General features: G+C 39.5%; 1 pseudogene; it reads right to left on the reverse strand.

Annotated features, from left to right (window-relative positions):
- Window positions 1–207: 207 nt before the first annotated feature.
- LOC149780151 (pantetheinase pseudogene) lies at window positions 208–2135 on the reverse strand (annotated as a pseudogene).
- Between the last annotated feature and the right edge of the window lie 7175 nt (window positions 2136–9310).

Below are 9310 nucleotides of genomic sequence, written 5' to 3' on the forward strand. Positions count from 1 at the left end.
AATTATGCATGGTACATTGCATTTCTTAAGAATCAGAACAGTATAAATGCTGAGACTTCTAGCTCTGCACACATCATGTTTTCTATTTGATGAATCTATCTAAAGTATATAATTTTGTCATGTATATGCTATTATAATTTCAGGTTTGAAGTATACTTCGTTTTTAAAAGAAAAAGAGAATGACAGGTGATCTCATTAAAAGTATGTTCCTATCATTTGGATAAGAAAGGAACGCATTACAAGTGTGTCTGAAAAGGTAAAACAATTTTTCTTTGTAACAAATAATTTTTGTCTCATGAAACCAGCCAATATCAAGCCTGGGGTAGTACATGCAATTTTAATGTTGTGTTGTCTTTGAAGTCATTCATTAAAGAGACAATGCTGTCATTGTAATCATTGAACTTCTGGTATGTTTCATCAAGTTTCAGTTGGAAATAATTGCCATTACTAATTAAATTGAACAACTTTGCTAGAATCAAAACTCGTGTCTAAATGTTTACATTATATAGATATGAGTCATTGACCATATTATCCACAACCTAGTTTTCGGCCACATGCTGTCAGATGTAAAATAAGCTTAGTAACTGGAAAATTAAGTTTATTTAGATGCATATTTTATTTTGTATTTTTGTTGATTTTTAAACATGTTATAGGCATAAAGGAAAACGCAAACCAAGGATAGATGTGATTGGTGCATTATGTAATAGATGTTATTTATGTCAAGGTTAACAAACTTATGAGTTTGTTAATTATATGGTTATATTCCATATAATTGATTATCAATTAATGATTGACTTTTTGTATATTCTATTTACAATATTACTTGGATAATTTATTGTCTCTACGCTTCAACATGTCGCTATAGTATCTTTGACATAAATTCTGCCCACCATAATGGTTGACAACAGAGGAGACAGGGTGGAACTTCCTTGCAAAGTATTTGAATCGTATTGCCATGTACCAATCGGGGCAAGCTCCAAAGATCCGTTGATGGATAGTAAAACTTGTGGGTTTACATACGGTGTAGAGAAATTGCCATGGAGTTTGAAATGGTTAAATCTTGTGTTAGCGTCAAAATTTAATTTTCCACAGCTTTCTTGTGTGGATGACGCACATCGTAGTAGCATGCATACTTGCAAATAATATGGGCCATGATATTTATGTATTCCGTTAAAAACTCCGAGAGCATACATTTCTGCACTATATTGTCTTTCATACTCCAGATAGCAGCATAAACCCTGTTGACACACCTGTTCGGTACCGTTTTCTGCACCGATGATTACAAAATTATACCAGTCACGGAAACTGGTAGATTTGAACTCATTTGATGTTATACGATGATTTTCTCTTATTCCTGGGGATAGTGGATGGTGTTCGTTTGAAGTAGTTGAACCTACTGTAGGACGTATCACAGGAACGTCAGCGACCAGTAATTTTCCGTCATCCTGTGTTCTACTGTAGTAAAAACTTTTTGGTCCAATCGGCGTGTAAATGCCACTACCCTGAAATCTTTCTTGTGGTCGGTGAAGATTTGCAGCCAATAAATTTACTTTATTTGCGACAGCAAAGGAGGAATGGTACCCTATTGCAGAGAAGAATGGCAAAGCGTCCATCCATGCCGTGGGAAAAGCAATATCAGTAATGTTATGCTCCTGAAGAAGAGGAATGGCTGGTTCATGAAAAAGTATATCAAAGCAGGTAAATAAACCAAAGCGACCAAAATCAGTATCAAAGTAGATGTACTCGGGATTGACAGGCGCATCATACTGGCATTCGTAATAAAGATTTTGTTTATGATACCTAGCAATAAGCTTTCCCGATCTATCAAAAGCAATGTCTGTATTGTATTGATACTGGCCATCTGGTGGACAGTTAGGGTCATCTTTTACACAAGGCTGTGCGTCTCCTATGTTCGCCACTAAATAAATAGAATGTCTCTTTGCTAGGCAACTTAGAAATACTTGAACATCTGAGTCATTATACCTTCCGGGTTCGTCGCACGGTGTCCAGCTTTCAGACTTGGGATCAGGGATATATTCGAGATACGGGGCGACAGTATATCTACTTTTAAATTTGTATCCATGTATTCCATCTTCAGGGAAGACAAGAATATCAGCACCCTGGAAAAGAATATATTATTATGTATTTGAAATTTGGACACCAAACCTGGATCAGATCTTAGAATCGAGCTATAATGTCTACTAACAGATGTTGTTGTATGTTATCTGATATGACAGATCAGAGAAATTTAAATAAAATGAGAAGATCGCATTATTATGTAAATTCAAAGGAAAATTAGCTTAGTCTATTTAAATAGGTCATTATGAAATTCATTATATGTTTGGTTTGTTGTTGCATTGCACAGCTACACACATAGGCTATTTGGTGCAAAGGAGGGACGCCGAGTGATCGAGTGGTCTAAAGAGCTCACCGTTACGGATCACTGGCATCTCACCTCTGTCTTCATGGCTTGGGTCCCGGGTTCGGCCAATGTGGGTATGTGAGAAAGCTTGACAGTAGCTTCTCGTGGGTCGGTGGTTCTTTTCGCTGTTTTCTCGGATTCTTCCTCCACCATTTGTATTGGACGCCATGTTTGGCCTATCTTGTGCTGAAAAATAGCATTAAATTTACAACAACAACAACAACAAAGGACAATCAAGAGCTATATATGTTTCAGACAAAGGGCATTCAACGTCAACTGATGAGCGGATGATCCGATGGTAGGTTTTGAACCTGCATACTTTCTATCATGTATCCGGTACACTAATCAATGAGCCACTGTGGATCTTACTTCTAATTACCTATTATGACATACAGGATATGTTTCAAGTTACCTAGGCTGCACAATGAATGTTGTATTTATTAAAGATTGACAAGCAGTTTACTAAAGCCGGAGCAAATTGATTGCATTTTATAAGATATAGATTTGTTTTCCAATAATTTGATATTTTGGAACATATGTTGAAAGAATTAAAGTTAAGCAATATCGAGAAGAATGTGTTTGTAAAACACATCTCAAAATACTTACCATCTCCACCCCAAAGGTCGTGCCCCTTGGGAGAATGTCTGAGGGGAAGAACTACCTTAAAGACCAAAGTTAGTTGTGAGCATGCATTTTTCTCTCCATACAACAACTTATGTACATGGGTATATGGTTGGCATCTCAGTAGTTTGCAAGTTCTGACTCAGATAATTATTCCCGTAGGGAGAGTGCATGTGTGTGTGTGTATATATCATCATCATCATCATTGGCGACTCAGTCTCGAAAGACCATGCGAATTGCGACCTTGGGGTGTTGTTTGTCTCTGTTGGCATCGTCTGTTGTGGCTGTGCAATCCTATACGTGAGTGACAGTCCCTATTGCAGTTGGTGCAGACATACTGGGAAGTATGTATTACTGTGGTTGCTGCCGCTTTCTTCTTTCTCTTACGTTTCTCTGTCACCAACTGGCCTCTCCTCGCATCAGCGACTTATATGCCATTGTGTACCGTTAGTCTCCAGGTGTATCGGTCCTCGGCCAGCTCTTCCCAGCCATCGGGTGAAACATTGCATGTCTTCATGTCCCTCTTGCATACATCCTTGAAACGGAGTGAGGGGCGTCCGACTCTTCTCATGAAAGTGGCCAGTTGTCCATATAGTATGTCCTTTGGCAGCCTTCCATCCTCCATGCGTCGGACGTGCCCTAACCATCGAAGGCGGCGTTTGCTCAGCAGGAAGTACATGCTGGGGGTACTTGCACGCTGCAGGATCTCGCTGTGTGCAACACGGTCTTTCCAGCTGATTTTCAGGATGCGTTTTAGGCACCGTATATGGAAGGAGTTGAGCCGGCGTTCTTGCCTCATGTAGGTACTCCAGGTTTCACTTCCATATAGAAGGGTGCTGAGAACGCAGGGCTGGTAGACTCGGACCTTGGTGTGCTCTGTCAACGCCTTGTTTTCCCACACCCTTTTCGTTAATCGAGCCATGATGGTGTTTGCCTTTCTAAGCCTTCTGTCCGTCTCCATATCAGTCTAGAGAGTGTTGCTCATGGTTGACCCTAGGTAATTAAAGTTGTTGACTGCTTCCAGGGTGACACCGTTGATTTTCATGAAAGGGACAATGGAGGTATCTTGCACGCTGACATTTGTTTTTTCCAAGCTGATGGTGAGACCAAACTGCATGCAGGCATCAGCAAAACGGTATCCCAGTCTCTGGAGGGCTTCCCCAGTGTGGGTCACAAGACTTGCGTCATCTGCAAAAAGCATCTCCCAGATGAGCACAGCTCTCACTTTGATCTTTGAGCGCGGTCGTGCCAGGTTGAACAGCCTCCCGTCGGACCTGGTGTGTAGGTATATGCCATTGGTGGACGTGTCGAAGGCGTAGGACAGGAGCATGGAGAAGAAGAACCCAAAAAGTATTGGTGCAAGCACGCAGCCCTGCTTCACGCCGCTGTTAATTGGGAAGGAGGTTTAGGTGGATCCTTCATACAGGATTGTTCCCTTCATATCTGCATGGAAAGAGATTATCATGCTGAGGAGTTTTGGGGGGCAACCGATCTTACTCAGAAGTTCAAAAAGGCCCTTCCTGCTGACCAGGTCAAAGGCCTTGGTGAGGTCGATGAACATCATGTAGAGTGGTTGACCTTGCTCTCTGCTCTTCTCTTGGAGTTGTCGTAGGGAGAAGATCATGTCTGTCGTCGACCTGCCTGCTCTGAAGCCACACTGTGATTCCGGGTACACACGATCCGCTAGCAACCGCAGCCTTTACCAACGATAGTCAAGAGCGAGATCCCTCTGTAATTATTACAGTCACTGCGGTCGCCCTTGTTTTTGTAAAGGGTCACAATGGTAGCATCGCGCATGTCTTGGGGAACTACTCCTTCCTCCCAGCAGAGCCAATGTAGCTGGTGCAGTGGTTTAATCAATGTTGGTTTTTCACGTTTGATGGCTTCGGGCGGGATGCTGTCACTACCTGGTGCTTTGTCGTTTGGAAGGTAGTCGATTGCTTTGCTGAGCTCCTCTAAGGTTGGCACTTTGTCGAGTTCTTCCATGGTGGGCAGATTCTTTATGCAGCTGAGAGCTGCATCGATGACTGATGTTTCTCGGGAGTATAGCTCTGAGTAGTGCTCTACCCATCTGGACATCTGTTGACCACGGTCTGTGATCTTCTCTCCCGTCAGTGATTTCAGTGGAGCGTCCCATTTCACTGTAGGGCCTAGAGCCTTCTTGATGCCACTGTACATACCTTGGATGTTTCCTGACTCGGCACTGCGCTGGATCCCTTCACACAGTTGTTGCCAGTAGTCGTTCGCACACTGTCTAGCAATGCGTTGGGTGTTACTTCGGGCACTTCTGAGATCAGCAAGCGTCCGTTCATTAGGTCATTTTTTGTAAGTTATGAAGGATTTTCGTTTCTCCTCGATTTGTGGTTCCATCCTTGATAGGTGTGCGCTGAACCAGTCCTGGCTGGGTCGTTCCTTCTTCCCAAACGTTGACATAGCTGTACTGTAGATAGCACCCTTCATGGCGTTCCACTTGGATGTAGCGTCGTGCTCCGGCAGTTCCTGTAGAGCATCGTCCAGGGCGGACACATACTCCTCCACCTTGGCAGGGACTGACATCTGCGCAGTGTTTATGCGAGGACGTTCTTTTGGTTTTGAGAAGTGTAGCGTGTGTGGCTGTAGTCGCACTCTTCTGCTCACGAGGGCATAGTCGGAGTCGCAGTCTGCACTGTGGTAGGTCCTGGTGGAGAGGACGCTGTTAAGGGCAGAGCGCCTGGTGATGACCAAGTCGAGGTGGTGCCAGTGATGAGATCTGGGGTGTTTCCATGACACTTTGTGTTGTGGCTTACACTTGAAGAAGGTGCTTGTGTCGCACAGGCCATGGTAGGTGCATAGCTCCAGCAGTCTCTGACCGTTTTCGTTGGTCTTTCCAGTGCCATGATGCCATGATATATATATATATATATATATATATATATATATATATATATATATATATATGTATATATATATATATATATATATATATATATATATATACTAGTAGTAGTAGTTATAGTAGGTTGGCGCGCTTAGGATTGACCAGGACGCCAAAGGATGTTGCAGGTATAAATCGTTCTTACCATATGCAGATTTATAGTTATGGTGACAGGGTGTGAATCCCAATACTATAAAGGTTCTGATCCAGGCATTTGTCACGTAGTAGGGACAACTACCGGGTCAATTATATTGATACATCTGTCTTTTAATGCCCAGGGATCAAAATGGACTAACGGTGCATAGTGAATTTAGAGACGTCGCGCATTTACGTGCCACTGCGCAGATACATACACACTGCATAACTCCGTCCCCAAGTTTATTTAATCACTAGAACAACAATTTGAAGGTCGAGATATGGATATGGTAGATAGCGGTGGATCTTGTTCAAAATAATAATATCGTGTTTTTGTCTTTTATTATAGGGTGTCTCCGCATGCATCTAAAACTTGAACCTCCCTATACTTTTCAAAACATTTATTCACTATATATCTTCCAGTGAGTTGTACAGTTGGGTCATAAACTAATATAGAAGTTACACTTAAGAGACTGCATTTATTAGTCATCGAACGCGTCAAAGATGCGTTTTGTTTTCGCAAAAGTTCAGTTCCTTTATCTACCCCAAATATTTAAAGAAATAGGTTCGATGTACACACAAAAATGTGCTCATGTTTTATTCCCAGCTGTAAGAATAAGTAAAATAACAAGATTATTCGTATAAATCTCATATATATTTATAATACAAAAAATAATGCTATGGTACAGGGTAGATAATTTTTAATTCGTAGTCAACAGAGATTCGAACCCAGGTCCGCGGGCAAACGGTACCCATCGATTTGAATGCACGTACCAGTCAATATTCAGTCACGACCATGCACAAATCACCTACAATAATGCATGACGACGTAGTAATTGATTATCATGTCTACACAGTCATTCCAGATTCCTATAAAAGAAATCAATGTACATATTATTAATTATAGAAAATTACAAATATACACCAAACGGAAAGTGCTATCCCTGGATTATTAACTAGAATGCTTGATACTACTGGGCAGAATTATTATTTAATACAAATATTAATATCATCCAGTCAGCGAATTATATATATATATATATATATATATATATATATATATATATATATATATATATATATATATATATATATATATATATTGAATTGCTACCAATCTGTTCCGCTGCTATAGAGGCCTGTGTCTCATAGACATGAAGATTGATCATCATATTGTGCAGAGCCTCTTCCCTTGAAACTTTTGCACCCGGATTAGGAGGTAGGATGACCGCATGCTCATAAACAGCAGCTCTATATGTTTGTCTGTCTGCTCTGATCAATGGAAAGAAGTGGCTCAAAGATACAACCCATGAATAAACGGCGTTAGTTATCAACATGATGACGGTGAGCGTTAAAGTAGTAAGGGGTAGAACACCTCCGCTGCTTATATAACCAGCAAGTAGGCCGTATATTGATCATGTTTGTTTTGTACAGAAACGCGATATACTTTAATCAACATCCTCTGTTTCAAGGACGTTATCACAAGTATGCACTCGTTCAAAGGCTCTTCTGCCCCAATTCAAAGTCTGGAAAAGAGTGATAAACTACCACAAAAATAGTTTTATCAGTATCATGAATTTCGTCCACCATAAATGTAGTTTGTTTCTTCTCTGGAAATGCTCACAGTATACATCGTCTTCACTTGCAATATCAAACGAAATAGAGATATGAAAATAAAGGAAAGAAAAAAATCTAGAAACAACAAATGAACTACTATTTTATTTTTTTATCATCAACCACTTTAAGTCATTTCAAGAAAACAGAAATTATACTGTATTTGACTTATTATACTACATTTAAAAGTTATAGTGGAAATAGTGCATGTAGAAAGTGCCTAGTTCACTTTAAGTTTGAAAACGTGCCACATGATGCGTAAAAATCTCATTATAATCATTATAATGTTTCAAACACGTACACGATATTGAAGAAAATATCAGCTGTAAAAAAGTTTGTTATGCTTATCTCAATGCTAACTAGAATAATACACTGTTTCAAAACATAACCCTTTAAATTAAGCTAGTTGAAATACACATAGATAATTATTTAAAAATATTGTCTTTACACTAACAATTTCATATATTTTCTAGCGGACTGTTAAACTTCATGATAAATTAAGTAGAACAGCTATCGCCTATAAAATACCCTTACACACAGTATTCAAAACAACCTACCATCCCAAACAGACAAATTATGATGCAAAAGAAGGATATAAACAATATTTAATCCCCTTATAAATAAAAATGCTATCCATTTCTTCTTACCACCCTATGAATCTTGTTATAGATAAAGTAAACACTACACCCCTCTATAATGATCATACCGCCACCAGTAAATGATCTTGTCAAACAAAATTCATTTCCATAAACAGGGCAGGATAGTAGTGAAGGGGGATAGTATAGGGTCTATGGGACTTATCATTAAAAATACCCTTGGGAACATATAGGGTCTATGTAAATTTAACATGGAGAAAAATCGTGGGAACATATAGGGTCTATGGGAATTAACATGGCCAAAAATCGTGGGACAATATAGGGTCTATGTAAATTTAACATGGCCAAAAATCGTGGGACAATATATGGTCTATGTAAAATTGAAACAGGGAGGGTCTCTATTTTTTTGTATTTTTAAAAAAAAAAAAATAAAATAAAAAATAAAATAAAATAAAAAAAGGGGTAGGCAATTCAAAGGCTATCTCTTTTCGAGAAATATGGCTGGCCCTGAAAAGGGCCTTTGGGTTTTCTTCTTTTTCTTCTAATTTCTTCTTTTTCTCCACCAAGTTCTTATTTTATCTCCTACACTCTTCTTCCCTTTCTTTTTTTCTTCTCCTCCTCTTCTTTCTTCTCTTCCTCCTCTTCTTTCTTCCTCTTTCATTTTCTTCTTCTTTTTCAATTTTTTCGTTCCATTTGCTTATTCTTATTCTTTCCTCTTCATCCTCCTTCTCCTCCTTTATCTCTTTCATCACACCACTAATCTTGTCCTTTGCTTTTCTTAAGTTATTAATTTCCATCTTTACACGATGGGGACTATAGGAATAATGGTCTTCAACCAGTCTTATTAGCATCTGTTCCATTATTCCTAAGTTGTCTAAAACGTCTTGCAAGGTTTGTATTTTGTCCATTTGGTTTGACGCCATCTTCTTTTTATTCTTTGCAGAATGGTTTGAACGACGAACACTGTGGGTTCTTATAGTGAAAGCGCGTACGTGAAGGAAAACGTCC

This window comes from Sinohyriopsis cumingii, chromosome 16, assembly GCF_028554795.1.
Source record: "Sinohyriopsis cumingii isolate HCF-2022 chromosome 16, ASM2855479v2, whole genome shotgun sequence".
Classification (NCBI taxonomy): domain Eukaryota; kingdom Metazoa; phylum Mollusca; class Bivalvia; order Unionida; family Unionidae; genus Sinohyriopsis; species Sinohyriopsis cumingii.